Raw genomic sequence first — 15,265 nt, 5'->3', positions numbered from 1 at the left:
TTGGGCACGTTTTATAGTAAATTTATGATTTTAAAGTAAAAAAATATTTTATGCCACAGAAAAGCTGGCGGCAAGTGAAATTAAAGTGAAAGCTACGAGAGCGGAGCTTTAAGAAGAGAGTTAGTTGGACATGTTTTAGAGGAAATTAATGATTTTAAAGTGTTTTACAATGCAAAAAAATATTTGAAAGTACTTTATATGCTTTAAAATTGAAAACAAATTAAGTCCAAAATTTATAATTATGATTAATTATATAAAAAAGCTCATTTTTGAACATTATTTAGTATTATTTTTGATATATTTGATAGTGAGCATCTTAAATTTTGCATTTAAACTATTGTATGCCACAGAAAAACTGACGGAAAGTAAAATTAAGATGAAAGCTACCAAAGCGGAGATTTAAGCTGCGTGTGGTTTGGCTCATTTTGCGGAAAATAAGTGATTTTAAATAAAAAAGTGTAATCAAAAGTATTTTATGTGCTTAAAAATTAAAACAAATTAAATAGAAATTTGAAAACTATGGCGCTCTATTTAAAAAAGCTCATTTTTTGATAAAAAAAAAATTTGTATCGATTTTATAAATATTTTTATACAATCTTTATACTGCAATATGTATTCAAAATGATTTTATTTTTCATTTTATTGATATTTCAAACGAATTAAATTAACCTTTTCCATTTTTCTCTTTTATTTCCAGAAAATTCATACTAAACCCCGAAAAAAGTCAAAATTCCAAATTTAAACTCAACGTCCAAACATTTCAAAGTGAAACAGCAAACACATCACACAAATAAACAAGCATTCAACTTTCGGTAAAAACAGAAACAACTTTGGCCTCTTTCCTTCTTCACAACATACTCGAAACACAACTGCGGCAACATAAACCGTTAAGCGTAAAAATAACTAAAAATGTCTAAAAACTGTTAATGAAAAAAACAAATTACAATTATAAAAAAATTTGATAAAACTCTCAACGGACTTAAAAATATTTAAAGCATAAAAAGTGGCTATGAAAAATTTTACTTCTCGGCATTAACGAAAAATTTAATCAACCAAAGTGAAAGCGCGTATTTTACGAAATATACAAAAATCAGCAAATTTAAAGTGAAAGTCCTTCTCAGTTACAGACTTTTGGCAATAAAATAATTTTTTTGTGAAAGCTTTTGACGAAAGCTCATTTGAAGTGAAAGCTCGTTTGAAATTAAAGCTCATTTAAATTGAAAGCTCCTGTAAAGTAAAAGCTCTTTTAAAATGAAAGCTCGTTTAAAGTGAAAGCTCTTTTGAAGTAAAAGCTTATTTAAAGCAAAAGCTTATATAGTGTGACAACTCATTTGATGTTAAAGGTCTTAATAGTGAAACTGGATTGATGAAAGCTTGTTTCATATCAAAAGCTCATTTCATATTATCTTTTTATTAAAAAAGTGAAAGTTCGTTTTCGAAACAAAAAAATCACAAAAACTTTCTAAAGTCGAAAGCGCGTTCCAATTCAAAATCGCATGAGTTTTGAAAGCCTTGCTAAAGTTGCTTAAAAAACGTATGTATGTATCTTGTGCTCTCTCTCTCACACACTCGTATATATGTCACATGCAGTTCTTTCCTGCAGTTTTTGTTTCTTTTTTCTCACAAACTGTGTATTTATGAAAGCTCGTGCTTACATTTTTGTGCAAATGAAAACCAGTAAAAATTTAAACTAATTTTAAATAAAACCGTTGTTATTTTATATAAAAAAGTGAAAAAGCAGGTGTGTTCTCATTACAAAAAAAGAGCAAACAAAATTTCGTGCAACAAATTATTTGTCTTGTGTAAAAAAATATATATAAAACAACAGTTTCGAACAAATCATAACAACAGCAATAACAACGGCGCAGCGTAACGGTTACATCTTACAGCCAACTACAACAAAAGCAACACAGCAACAACAAAAAACCGGCAACACGGCCAAGCAAAATTTTTATCTTATGGATTGCTGGACGGGTAACGCCCGACTGGCGAGTGTTTTAGTTTAAGGTGAGTCACCGAAATATTTTCACCAAAATTTTATTAAATTATTTATTTCTGCAAATGGCTAAAATTGGCACTGCAACTGCTGCTTGCAAGTGCGCGTAGTCACTTCCGCTTTGCAAACCAGCTGCGTTCTACAGTGAATGCGATATTTTGTGGCATTGAAAACGGTCTTGCAAAAATATCAAACAAAAATTTCGAAAGTTAAAAATAATAATTTTGAAATATAGAAACATGCAAAAAATGCAAAACTTGCAAAATGTTGAGCGCAAGTTTGCAAAACACACCTTTATATTGCATCTAATGAGCCAGCGCTTGCTGCACCACCTCCGGCACCGTTAGCCTACCTTCGGTGCGCTGTCAATCACTTCATTGATTGTCTGTCTCCCTAACGACTTGCGGCTGTTTTGCCGTACCGCATTTACATATGTACCTCGCTCCATACACCTGCTGCTCCCCCCAAACTACTTATCAAGCATATGCGATTTTGTTTGTTGTTTTTGTTTTTCTAGCGTTTGTTGGCGTTGTCTTTTAATTTGAAAGATGCCAATTCGCAGATACTGGGTACATAATGATTGCGTTGGCTAATTTTGCCAACTGCAATTATATCACACACACACCCTTAAAGGTGATGGCGAAGGCGCATAGCGGTTTGTTTGCGTGCTGCGTTCGTTATAGAGCCCCTGTAGGAAAATAAACGGGGCAAAACAATTTTTTTAAAATTCTAGGTGACAATATTTAATAGAACTTTCTAAATAAGTTTCAAATAATAAGCCTTGGAGGTACTTGAATGCTAGCTTCTAAGGTACTTGAAGTCAAAGTACTCTTTATTTAGTCCAAACACAGCCTTGAGCTTGAAATAAGATAGTATTATCAAAACAAAGATACTACCCAAAATATGCGATATCGAATCATTGTTCAAGTTCGTTTTAAAGTCTTAAAAATTCTGCCAATGAATTTTAAAAACCTAAAGCCAGATCTAGAGAATACGATGGCTGCAAAAGCAATTCGAAGCCCAATTCTTGGACCCCAAAGCACAGACATCATAACCTTGCCAGCCGACTTTTACGTTTATCCACGCGTCTTTACATAGTCTCATACCAAAATATTCCCATATGATATGATGTAGACATTCAGTTGATGTCTTTAAAGTTATCCAAATATGGTCATCTAAAATATTTTGGTGACTTTTAATGTTTTATTCGGTAACAACCTGTTTTGTGCGTCCACAGAGTTCATCGTCTTTGGTGCCCATTTCAGCACGTCTAAACTTAGCACTCTATCACATGAACAGGCATATCAATAGCCGGCGTACTGTCTTTTAGGTAGTTGTTGTCGTCGGTCAATCTTAAGATAGGTCAAAGAAAGGAGTTATTTCTCTAGGATAAGACGTTTACCTAAGAGGTTAGGAGGACTACCTAAGAGATTAGTTTCATACGAAATTCTGTTCAGTTAGATAAAGTTCGACATCTGATTCTCAAAATGGGGATCGCACTTGGAGTATATTACACTGAAGTCCTTTATGAAACCATAATATAGAAAGAACTCTTGCATCTGACGTTAGCTTAAACGAGATTCGGTTCGGTTAGGTTAGGTTCGATTTTCGACTCTCAAAATGGTGATCGCCTTTTAACTACATTTATACTGAAGTGCTTTATGAAGCCATGATATAGAACAGTGGTATATGTGAAAGTGTGAGCTCTCAAGTGTTTCAGCCTTGATCCAGCAGTGGCTGGAGCGTCAAAAAGGAAGTTTTGAAATGCTTCTACCTCGTCTTCTTATATAAAGTTTGTAGAGCAGGAATACGGCAAAATTGTCAACCTTACAATGGATGTACCTATACGCAATGATCTGTTAGAAACTCGAAAATTAAGAATAGGCTACCAATCAATGGTAAAGAGCTTACTGAATCTCTTGCGATCGACCTTGGGCCACAAGGATCATGCGACAATGCACGGACCGATGACAGCCCAGCACTGGGCAGCGCTGGATAGTCGACCTATCCAGATTCCAATATATTGATATCAGTGCTAAGGTGCTTTTCCTTACCAGCTCGTAAGCTTCAAAAGGCACCTGCGATTCCGCTCTGGGTTTGGTGTCCATACTAGGGCTATCATAGGGCACAAATACTAGGGCTATCAGTTATTATACGTAAATGGACTATATTGGGTCCAATCTAGGGACTTAAACTGTCGTTATACTATAAAAATTGACCTAAAATTAATTGGCCACGAACTAACTCCTCAGCAATATGAGCCTGTTTAGATCAGTGAATAGCATGAGCTTAAGTTTTTCCTACTGGGTCATTATAGTCATAATTCCGTTATGGGAAAATGTATGGTTACGATCTATGGAATCCGAGCTGCTGCTAGGTTAATCTGGTGGACCAATAAGCCACGCATAAACCAGTTTAGTTATCTACAAGTTGGAGTTCAGTTCATAGGTCCAAGAGAAGTAGTCATCTTTTAGGATGCCTGTGTTTGACGGAAGTTTTAACAGACTCTGCGGCCTCACTGTCGATACCTCCTCCAGTGTAGCACACCGTGGGAACTCCAGATGCTTACAGCGTAGTCTTGTCATTGCGGGACAAGTGCACAAGAGATGCTCCATTCCATAACTAATATGGTATCTAGTGACAATGTTAGGCTTAGTATTAAATTAGTTAATTAACTGAAGTTAACCAATTTTTCGTGTGGATGTTTTTATGAGCAAAACCTTCTCAGAGAATTTATTTCAAATTAATGAATATCTAATTGTTGAAGTTAACTTGAATCTCAATTTACCACTTAATTATCTATGCAAATTGACCTGAACTTAGTTGAATTGCCTCACCTAAATTACTCTTAATGCGAAAAATAAAACCGAAGAAAAACTTTATATTGAGAACCTTATTAAAAAGGTTAAAAACGTCTTAGAAACATCAAGCACTCAAACAATCACACCCCCGAGTCTTCCTTTCATCCAATTCACTGACGTGTTCGACAGTTCGCGGCGAGCGTTTCGCTATTTTGCAACGCGTCAGCAAAGCAGATCGCCGTAACTAATGCGGCAAAGAATGCGCAAATGTTGAGTGCACGCGCACGCACACAAATGCAAATATAGAAAATGCAAAAAACTTAAAAATATTGTACAATCATATGTATGTACACTACGCTTTTGCACATTCGCGCTCGCATGCTGGGCATGATCGTCATACAAATACAACGAAAAGAGTAGAAAAAAACGAAACACCGTTTCGCACAGTGTGCAGCATGCGGGCGAGCGCACAGCAACAACAATGCGCCTAACAATATATTGACAGGGGAAAAAATGCAAACAGAAATTTCATAAAAGCTCGCGCGTAAGGCGATCGTGCGCTGGGCGACGCGGCGCGGTGGAGCGGTGCAGTGGAGTGCGCGCAAAAAGCAAAAAAAAAGAAACCGAAACACCAAAGCGAAATGCAAACGAAAACGAAAAAGGCGAATTCACAGCGAAAATGAATAATAAGAGCCCATGCAACAACAACACTAAACCAACAACAACGACAAATCTGTATGATTCAAGGCCAAGGCCAATGCGAACGGAACACGAACGCATACAAACAAGCAGCGACGCAGATCGCAATCGCCGCGCGCACACACTTGCATACACATAATAACGCGCTGCAATGACACACACGCGCTTACATACAAACGCATGCATATCTGTATGTATGCATGTGAAATATAAAAACAAAAGCAACAAATAAAAAGAGAAAAAAGCTCCCAAGCGATCCGCAAAATAATTCAGAATGAAACGAATCGCAGATGCGGATGTGAAACGCGACAGTCCCAGCGTAACGCGCCGCGCCGTGCCGCGCGCACCGCATCGAATCGCCCCCACTGCGGCGGGGCGCGTTTTGTTGGCGCACGCTGTGCTGGCTGTGCGCTTGTACTTGTTGTTGCTGTGCTGTCGTTTTGCTCAACATCACAAACAACAACTGTCATTGCAGTGACAACAACAATAACACAAACAACAAACAAGCGGCAGTTATGCGCTTTGGCATACACGCGCATACATGGCAACGCAGGCAGCATGACAACAACTGGTACATATAACAACAACATGTCAACGCTTACAATGATTTCGTGTGTGCTTCGACGAGTACCTTTGCCTGCTGGTGTTGTTGTTGTTGCCTTCGTTACGCGTTGCTGCGCGCCGATTGTTGTCGATCGTGAGATTCACTCAGATTGCGGAATGCTCTATGTGTGTGTGTGTGCGCTTTACACCAACAAATACAACACGTATTAATAATTTCTATGTAAAAACCGACAAAGTCGTGATGGCGCTGCTGAGGGTTATAGGGCGGTGGAAATTTTTTGCATAAAATATCAGCGTAGTCGCAGGCTTTTAAGGCGTGTAGGCGGAAGTAGCGCGCTTCACGTATTTTCCAGCAGTTCTGATTGTTGGAGCATGTTTTCGAAGTTGAATTTTTTCGAAAAACTATTTAAAACTTTCTGCCCTAAATTACTTGAAATATTCTGCCCTTTTCCGTCAATTTAAAAAAATTGTGCCTTAAATTATGATCCCGAAAATCTTATCCCGAAATTTCGGGATCCCGAATATTATTAATGTGATTTAAAAATAATTCTTGTGTTTTTTTATACAAATTTTCATTTCATTCGACAAGTTAAAACAATTTGCCCTGAAATTCTGATCCCGAAAATCAATTTCCGAAATTTCAGGATCCAGAGTGAATATTAACAGTGTGATTAAAAAATATTTCATGTGTTTTTAGATATATATATATATGGCTTCATCCGATAATTTTTAAAAATTGTCCCGATTATAATATCCCGAAATTTCGGAATAACGAGTGAATATTATTTAAAAATACTTCTTGCGGTTTCAGAAATATATGATTTCATCTTATAAAATTTCTTATTGAAGAAAAGTTAAATGAAGCGATTAGATTTTCAGATTTTATTGGGAGTTAAACTACCCACCCTAGCATTAGAGGATCGTAAATCGGTATTGAAAAAATGTGAATTTTGTAAACCCCTATATACTACTGTGAAATGTTAAGCTATAATAAAATTATGGTCATGAAATTTTAATCCCGAAAATCAAAGCCCGAAATTTCGGGATCCCAAGTGAATATTTACAAAGTGATTTAAAAAACATTTGTTGTATTTTTAGAAACATATAATTTATTTCACGCCTTTTTGTTTAAAAGAAACCGCCAAAATTGAACGCACCCTAATGTAAGTGTTCTTTTAAAATTAGCTCTCGTTTCGAAATCGTTGAAATCGTTGAATACGAGACCCGATATACTGTTTCATCTTACAAAATATCTTTGTAAAGGTAAATTAAGTGAAATGCCTGTAGTTTTACTAGAACTCGAAAAAACACCCTAATGTAAGGAATTCGCATGAAAAAATAGATTTTGAAAAATTCGGTTATCCGAAGGTCTTACTCTGAAATGTTAAGCCAATTAAAAATATGATCCCGAAATTTTGATCCCGAAAATCTTGTCCCGAAATATCGGGATCCCGATAAAAGAAATAAACATAGCGTTATAAAAAATGTGTTGACATGAACGGAAGGAAAAACCGTTACAAAGCGGCACATTGTATTATTAGATACATACTTTTTTTCATACGCCTCCGCATTTCGAATTTAATTACAAGCGCATGCATATAAAAATTAAAACAAGATCGTTAATATACAGACGGACGTGTACACCGGTATATAGAAATATCTTTATTTATGTGCAATTATGACATTTAGATTGCGCAACACAGCGCCAGAATGCTGCACTCAAACGCATATGAATTATTTATACAAAAGCAACAGTAACAAGAACAACAATGTGCGAAAATAAGAGTACGCAAAAAATGTGAAACAAGATTTGCCGCGTCGTGCACCCCTACACACATGCAAACACACACAAATATTCTTAAATCGCGCGCCTGTGAGATTTTTGCACTGCAAAACTCGCTGCCGCCTGGCTGCCAAAGCTTCCTACTCGCTGGTGGCGTATATTGTTGTTTGGTTATTGTTGTTGTTATCTGTTTTTTTTTCTGCCACTCGCCGCGACTACTTAATTTATTTGTATTCTCTGTGGATATGCTGATGACTGACTGCCCTGTTCTTGTTGTTGTTGTTGTGCTGCCGAAGGTTGGAAATTTCTTGCAAATTCTTTTTATGTTTATTTTTTTTTTCAAAATTATATCCATTTTTATTTCAATTTCTTGCTTTGCTATAATTGCTGTTGTGACTATGTTGTTGTATTGTTGGTGTTGTTGTTGAACACCCCTGTCCGGTTGTTGTTTTTGTTGGCACAATATTAATTGCAGAAAACCAGAAGTTATGCAATCAAACAGCGAACAATTTATTGGTTGGCCTGCACCAGCATGGCATGACACTTGCACATACACACACATACATATACTAAATACATACATACGTCAATGCAAATGCTAGGTATTTAGTATGTGTGTTTGTGTTTGACTATTGCTTGCTTGCTTAGTCGCTCAAACGCTTAGCTGCGGCTCAACTCAGTTTAGCTTGGCTGATAGCTGACTGGCTTACGGGTTGGCATGTCAAGTGACTGAAAGGCGGTTGGCGGCTATTGCAGCTCGCTTGACTGGCGTGTGGTGGCAAGCAGTCGCACTTTAACCAAAGAATATTAGAATAACACTTGCAAGTTCTTATGCAGTTATGACTGATAAACGAATAGGAGAAAGATTTGAAATACTGGAAAAAATTTAGAAATTAAATTAATAAAAAATTAAAATTAAATAAATAAGTTAATTTAAAATTTACATAATAAAAATTTATTTTAATAAAATTCATATAAATTAATATAAATTTTAGTAAAAATACTATTTTTTAATTAAAATTTTTAGAACGAAAATGTAAACTAAATTTTATATAATTTTAATAATATAATAATAATAATAATAATAATTTAAAAAAATTTAAAAAATATAAAAATAAGTCATTAAAATAAAAAAATTAATACATTAAAAATTATAAAGTTAATTATGGGGTAATTAATTTTTTTTTAATTTTAAAACAAAAATTTAAATAATTAAAATAAATAAAATAAATAAAAAAATTTAGAACTAAAATTAATAAAAAAATAAAAAAAAAAAATTAAATATTAAAATAAAATTAAGAATGAAGATTCCAAAATTAAAAATTATAGAAAAAAATTAAAAATTAAATTAATAAAAAAAATTAAATAATTAAAATATTTTAAATTAAATAACTAAAAATTAATGAAAAGTGAAAAAAATGCTTTTAAATTTAATTTAATAAAATTTAACAGAAATTAATATTAATTTAATTAAAAAAATATAATTTTTAATTAAAAAATTTAAAAAGAAAGAAATTTTAATAATTAAAAAAATTAAATAATAGCAATCAAGAACTAATATTGAGGTAATTAAACTATAAACTAAGACTAAGGTAAAATTAATTTAAAATTAAGTAATAAAAGTGGTAACTTATAAGGTAAAATTAAAAATTAAAAAAGATTTGTATTAAAAAATATAATATTTAAATCATTAAAATAAAAAATCGCTTAATTAAAAGAAGTAAATTCCAAAATTTAAAAGTTAATTAAGAGGTAATTAATTTCATTTAGTATTAATTAAAAAACTAAATTAATAGTAATTAATTAATATTAATTAAAAAATTTAAAAAAAATATTAATTACCTCTTAAGTATCTCTGTAATTTTTAATATAATAGTAATTAACTAATATTAATTAAAAAATAGTAATTAATTAATTTAAACTACAAAATTAAAAGAAAATTACTTTTATTTTAATTAACTTTGTAATTTTTTAATTAAAATAAATTTAAAAAAAATTTAAATTACTTATTAATTTTTATCAATATTTGTTTTTTCATCTCGAAAGAAAGACGAAAATATATAAAAGAAAATTTTAAATAATTAAAAGCAATATCACGCTTGATTTACAGTAACCTCGTCTAAGCCCCTATGGAAACATAAAAAAGCTTGTGGCAGTGAATTACCGACTTGCCCAGTTCCCAGCAATTTCTGCCTACTTCTGGTTTTTGCCAAATCACTATAATCACAAAATGACATTGCGCAGCATCATTTGCTCTCGACACACACACACACACACTCACAAACACACAAAAGAAACTTTTCCCGCACTCAAACATAGACAAACTGTCGTCAGCAAGCCGTTGTGACGCCTATTTTCCATGCAACGTCATTGCCGCGTCCAATGCCATGCTACAGCATTGTGTGGCGCAAAGCACAACAACATTCACTAAACAACAAAAACAATAGCCAGCATACAATAACACTTGCCGTTACTTCCGTCATTTGTAGGTAAATGCAACATAATTAACGGCTAATTGGACGTGGCTTGTTGCAGCATTGTTGCTTGCCATTCATTACTTGTTGCTGTTGTTGGCCTTTTTTTTACTGTGCTCATTGTTTTTTCGAAAATTATATGGTAGTTACCTATACGTAACGGTGAACGTGCAAATTAATTTCTTGAATAATGCCAATGGTTTTCATACAAAAGAGTGCGAGAGTGAGAGAGAGCGGAGATTATGAGATTGCGTTTGCAAGCAAATATCGCGTATGCAAGGAATCAATAGAAGGGAATTAATATAATTGCACTGGCTGCATTGGTAAATAGTATTAGCAATTAAAAATAATAATATATGTAAACAAAGGCGGCTAAAGCTGCTGGCGATGGCGAGTTGTGAAAGGCGAAAAGCGTGAAAGTTGCAAGCATAAGAGCGGAAATTGAAGCATTGAGAGAAGTAATATTTTGAAGCTACTGGAAAAATTACTTGAATTGAGGCTGGCAATTTTTCGAAAATAATTAAAAAAATTTCAATCTGAAAAAAAAATTTCGAAAAATAATATTTATTAATTATTATAAAAGAATATTAATTGAAATTAATATTTTATTTTAAATATTAATTAATTAGTTTTAATTTTAATTAATTAATTATTAAAAAAATAATTATTTTTAATTTTAATTAATTATAATTAATTTATACTGTTTTTAAAATGATTAATTAGTTTTAACTTTAATTTTAGTTAATGAATTATTTTCAAAAAATTTAATTATTTTTAATTTGTATTAACTTAAATATTTTTATTAATTTTTAATTTTAAAATTTTAAAAATTAATTTTTTTTAAAAATTAATTAATTAGTGTCAACGCTTAATTTTCCCTTGTTTGTTTATATTCGTCTCGTGACCAGTAACGATATGTTTCATGAATTTAAGAACGTAGCGTCCTCAGCTATGTTGTCAAGCATCTTTTTGCTGACATAGTTTTCTCAAACGATTCCGATACTTTGGTAAGAGTCTTGCATTGACACGCTTCATACTCAAAACATTAACCAAAAAGAATTGAGTCGATCCATAGGAGAAAATAAGATCCTATGCAATCTCCCTGATACCTTTACGACCATTTTCCAGCACAATTTCATGGACGACTTACATCAAGCTAGTTTTCGATGACTTCACGACCTTCCCTGAATGCTGACATCAAGCAAATGCTTGTTTGTGATACTAAAGTAGACTTCTTAAAGCTCTTCTGAAGCATTAGCTGTGACAAAATAGTGGATCATGGTCTAATATAGGGAATTGCCTTTGTCAAATCGGTCTTTCTTCTAAAGCTAAAGCCCAGTTTACAGCGAGTAATGCGTCGAATTCTTTCAGAGCTGGATTGTTCTCGTTCATTCGGAAGACATGACCTAGGCAGCGTAGCCGATGTCTCTTGATTCGCTGAACTATGCCAAAGTCATCGGCGATATTTCGTATACCTAATCGCTCAATACAATGGATATTCGCCGTTACCAACGCGTAAATATTCCGCAGAATCTTTTTCATGAAAACTCGTAAGATGTTGTCATCCTTTCATGCCTCTGCACCATATGTTAGGACGGGAATGATCGGTGACTTGTAGAGTTTGGTATTTATTCGTCGCGAGAAAAACTTTACTTCTCGATTGCCCACTCAGTCCGAAGTAGCACTCGTTAGCAGGTGTTATTCTGCGTTGGATTTTGAGTCTGAGGTTGTTGCTCCTGTTAATATTAGTTCCAAGAGAGACGAAATTATCTACGACTTCAAAGTTATGATTGTCAAAGTGATTGTGAATTGATCTAGAAACTTATTCTGTCCGAAGGGAAATAAAAGCGGGATTTCTAAATTATACTTGCCATCGACGCCTGCTTTGAAAAATTTGGTTTCGAGAAAAACAAAATCAATGTTTTACGTGCTGAACTGGTGACTGGCTCGAAGGCTTCGACGACAAATAGGCAAGGCACATTTTTTTCACTATTTCACCATATGAATAACGTTTCTAGGATGCTAAAGCGAACTTTGAGCCAAATATTTTTTTTTTTTTGAAAATCTTAGTCTGACGCTTAAGAAGTTATATCCACCTGTTAACATCAAAAATTCGTTCTTTTTTTACTTTTTATTTCTCGTAACACTGTGAGTGAGGAAAATTTCTCCGAACATTCAAATATATAAGATTTGTGATACTAATTTCGATTTTTAAAACACTCTAAAGTGTCTCGAAATCAAAATTTTTTATCAGTCATTCGATTTTTATCGTTATTCATCCATTATACGAGTAGTATTAAATTTTTTATTGGATTTGAGATAATTTTAAGTAGAAAAATATTAAAATTTTGTTGTTATGTAGTGACTTGTTGGGTGTTTTAACGATTACTATTACTTTTTTGGTAATGCAATTGAAATCCAATATAATTACTCATTAATAATTTTGATTCCTAATGTTTTTCCAACTCTTAAGAAGATAACGTTTCGCAATCTGTACCCCTTTGTTTTTGTATTTCACTAGCAAATCTAAACTTCTTCAGTTATTTACATACACATATTTCTTAAAATTGTTTTGTCAAAATTTTTAAATTTTTTATTTGCAGCGCCAAAGTTTCTAAAAAAATACCACACCGCAGCCGGTAGGATTCGAACCTACGCTCCCAGAGGGAATCTGATTTCGAGTCAGACGCCTTAACCACTCGGCCACGACTGCTTGCATTTGAATCTCCTCACAAAAAGGACTTAGTTTTGCTTCTCCTTTAGCATAATTTGCAAAGACATTCGCAGATTATATTTTTCCCCAAAGAAAGAGCCCAGCAGCTCACAAAAGCGCAATAATGATTTAGTTCACCATGTTTACAGTTATTCATGTGTACGCATGTATGTATGTATGTAAGTGTGTCACAAATTTATTGATTAATTATGATTGCGCTCAATAGCAACAATTGCAATATAATGCAACAACAATCGCTATCAAGCCCTTGCGTCGCTGCCATTGAACACTGTGTCAATCGCCAGTGCAAAAAAATCAAGAGAGAAAAAAGTGCTTCTAACATTTACGCTTACGTCATTATGCAATTTATGCGCAGCATGACAAATCAATTTCTTACGCTTTATGCATTGTGATTGTTGTTGTTACTAATGTTCGCAGTGTTGTTGTGATTGCGGTTGCTGTAAATGCTAACGTTAGGCGTCACACAGCGTAGTGATTGACACATGCACACATATACTTATACAAGCACACTTATACTACAACAAATACACATACTTACGTGTGGACATGCATTAACACCGTTATCAGTGTTGTAAATTTAACGGCCGAGACAAATGTTTCGCCTGAATAATGCCATGAGGTGATGGCGTAAAGTTAGCTTCGCTGGGCTAACGGCGCATTGGTGGTGTGAGGCGCTAACGGGAATTGCTTTTAATGGAGTAACACTCATATAAGTTGGTAGAGAACTTGTAGTTGGTTGTTATTGTACTATAAGATGGAAGAAGGAATCGCTGTGGGCGGGTCATCGGAAGTGCATTCTTAAAAGACTTCAAGAAGGCAAAAAGTCTAGACATTTGTCGTCAATTTCCACAGCTTGTCGGCTGGCTGTGCGTGAGGCATTTAAACTTCTTTCTGTTTTGATTACGATTTTCTATTTTGCATCAGATTTATATAGATTTTTGCAATGTAATTATCATAACCTCAACACTCAACTAAATTTATTTATTTTTTTGTCCCAGCAAATGTGTTAATCATTGCTTAGCAAATAATTTGCTTTGTCATTCCGCTGGAAGAGGCTTTTGTTTTTGTACTCCGTTGACATTTTTAACACTTCGTTATTAGCTTTGTTGATTCGCTAACAGTTTTCACGCCTACCTTAGCAATTTTTTGTACCAAATAGTTAATTAGTAACCTACCTTCCCATTTCTATTTCTTCTTTAAACTATTTTCATCGTGAAAAACTTACTGGAAGTATGAGAATAGGAACAGTGATCTTCCGTTTCATGATTTATGTATGTCATTCAGGCCATAACAACCTTCTTGTTTGTTTTTAGGTTATGGTAGTTTTTCTTTGAGCTTGGTTCTAGTTAGAGCAGATTATACTTGTATGATGATTTTCAGTTCAAAAAATCAAGGTCATATATAATAACCTAAATTAATTTATTTAATTTGTTCTCTAACCAAAATCCACCGACATATCTTTCTGGAGCGTTGAGCTTCCCTGTTTTTATTTCTAGCTTAATTGCTTTTTACACTCGAAATTTGATAATTTGGGATTTGGAACGTCTATTGCTATATACATAGATCGATATTAAGGATTTCTAAAAATTATTCAAGTAATAGAGCGTAAATTGATCTGACATTTCACTATTAATGCCTTGTGAGTTTCAAAGCCCATATAAGACTATTTATTATATATCTAGCCTATAGCAACTTGACAACCCCTCGATGGATTTTGATTTTTCTTAGACGCCAACAAAGTTAATTCAATGTATAGCCTAATTTTTGGGAATACAGATAGGTAACGGGTGTGAATAACTAAATAAATCCAACTTGTCCTATATATAGTGATTTGCATGAAAAGGCATATCCTTGATGTTGTTGTTTTTTACATTCCAGCATTAATAATTAAATATCTCACAACAATACTGTACTAAAACATCGACAATAACAAGCGCGTACGTCAATATTTTGGCAGAAAACATATAGATCGATGCGAAGGGGTTTTAAAAAAATTATTCAAATAATAGAGCGCAGATTGGTCTGAATTTCAAGGCGTTTCACTATTAATACCTTGTGAGTTTCAAAGTCCATAAAAGACTATTTAATATATCTCTAGTCTGTAGCAACTTGACAACCCTTCGACGGATTTTGATTTTTCTTCGATATCAACGAAGTTAGTTCAATGCAGACACTAATTTTTGGGGTTTTTGAAAATAACCGATATGAGTACAG

General features: G+C 33.6%; 1 protein-coding gene and 1 non-coding gene across 14 annotated transcripts in view; one reads left to right on the top strand and one right to left on the bottom strand.

Annotated features, from left to right (window-relative positions):
* Positions 1 to 15,265, top strand: part of LOC105229801 (platelet binding protein GspB) — a 453,756-nt gene that overhangs the window by 74,060 nt on the left and 364,431 nt on the right. For all 13 annotated transcript variants that reach the window (XM_049454139.1, XM_049454128.1, XM_049454127.1 and 10 more), the window contains exon 3: positions 698 to 2,007. The gene's annotated coding sequence lies outside the window, so the exon portion shown is untranslated. The remainder of the gene's footprint in view (positions 1 to 697; positions 2,008 to 15,265) is intronic.
* On the bottom strand, positions 12,949 to 13,030 carry Trnas-cga (transfer RNA serine (anticodon CGA)). Its single transcript has one exon. It is a non-coding gene; the product is annotated as a tRNA-Ser (tRNA).

The sequence above is a fragment of the Bactrocera dorsalis genome, chromosome 4 (genome assembly GCF_023373825.1).
Source record: "Bactrocera dorsalis isolate Fly_Bdor chromosome 4, ASM2337382v1, whole genome shotgun sequence".
Classification (NCBI taxonomy): Eukaryota; Metazoa; Arthropoda; class Insecta; order Diptera; family Tephritidae; genus Bactrocera; species Bactrocera dorsalis.
This window is presented reverse-complemented; position numbering and strand designations above follow the sequence as displayed.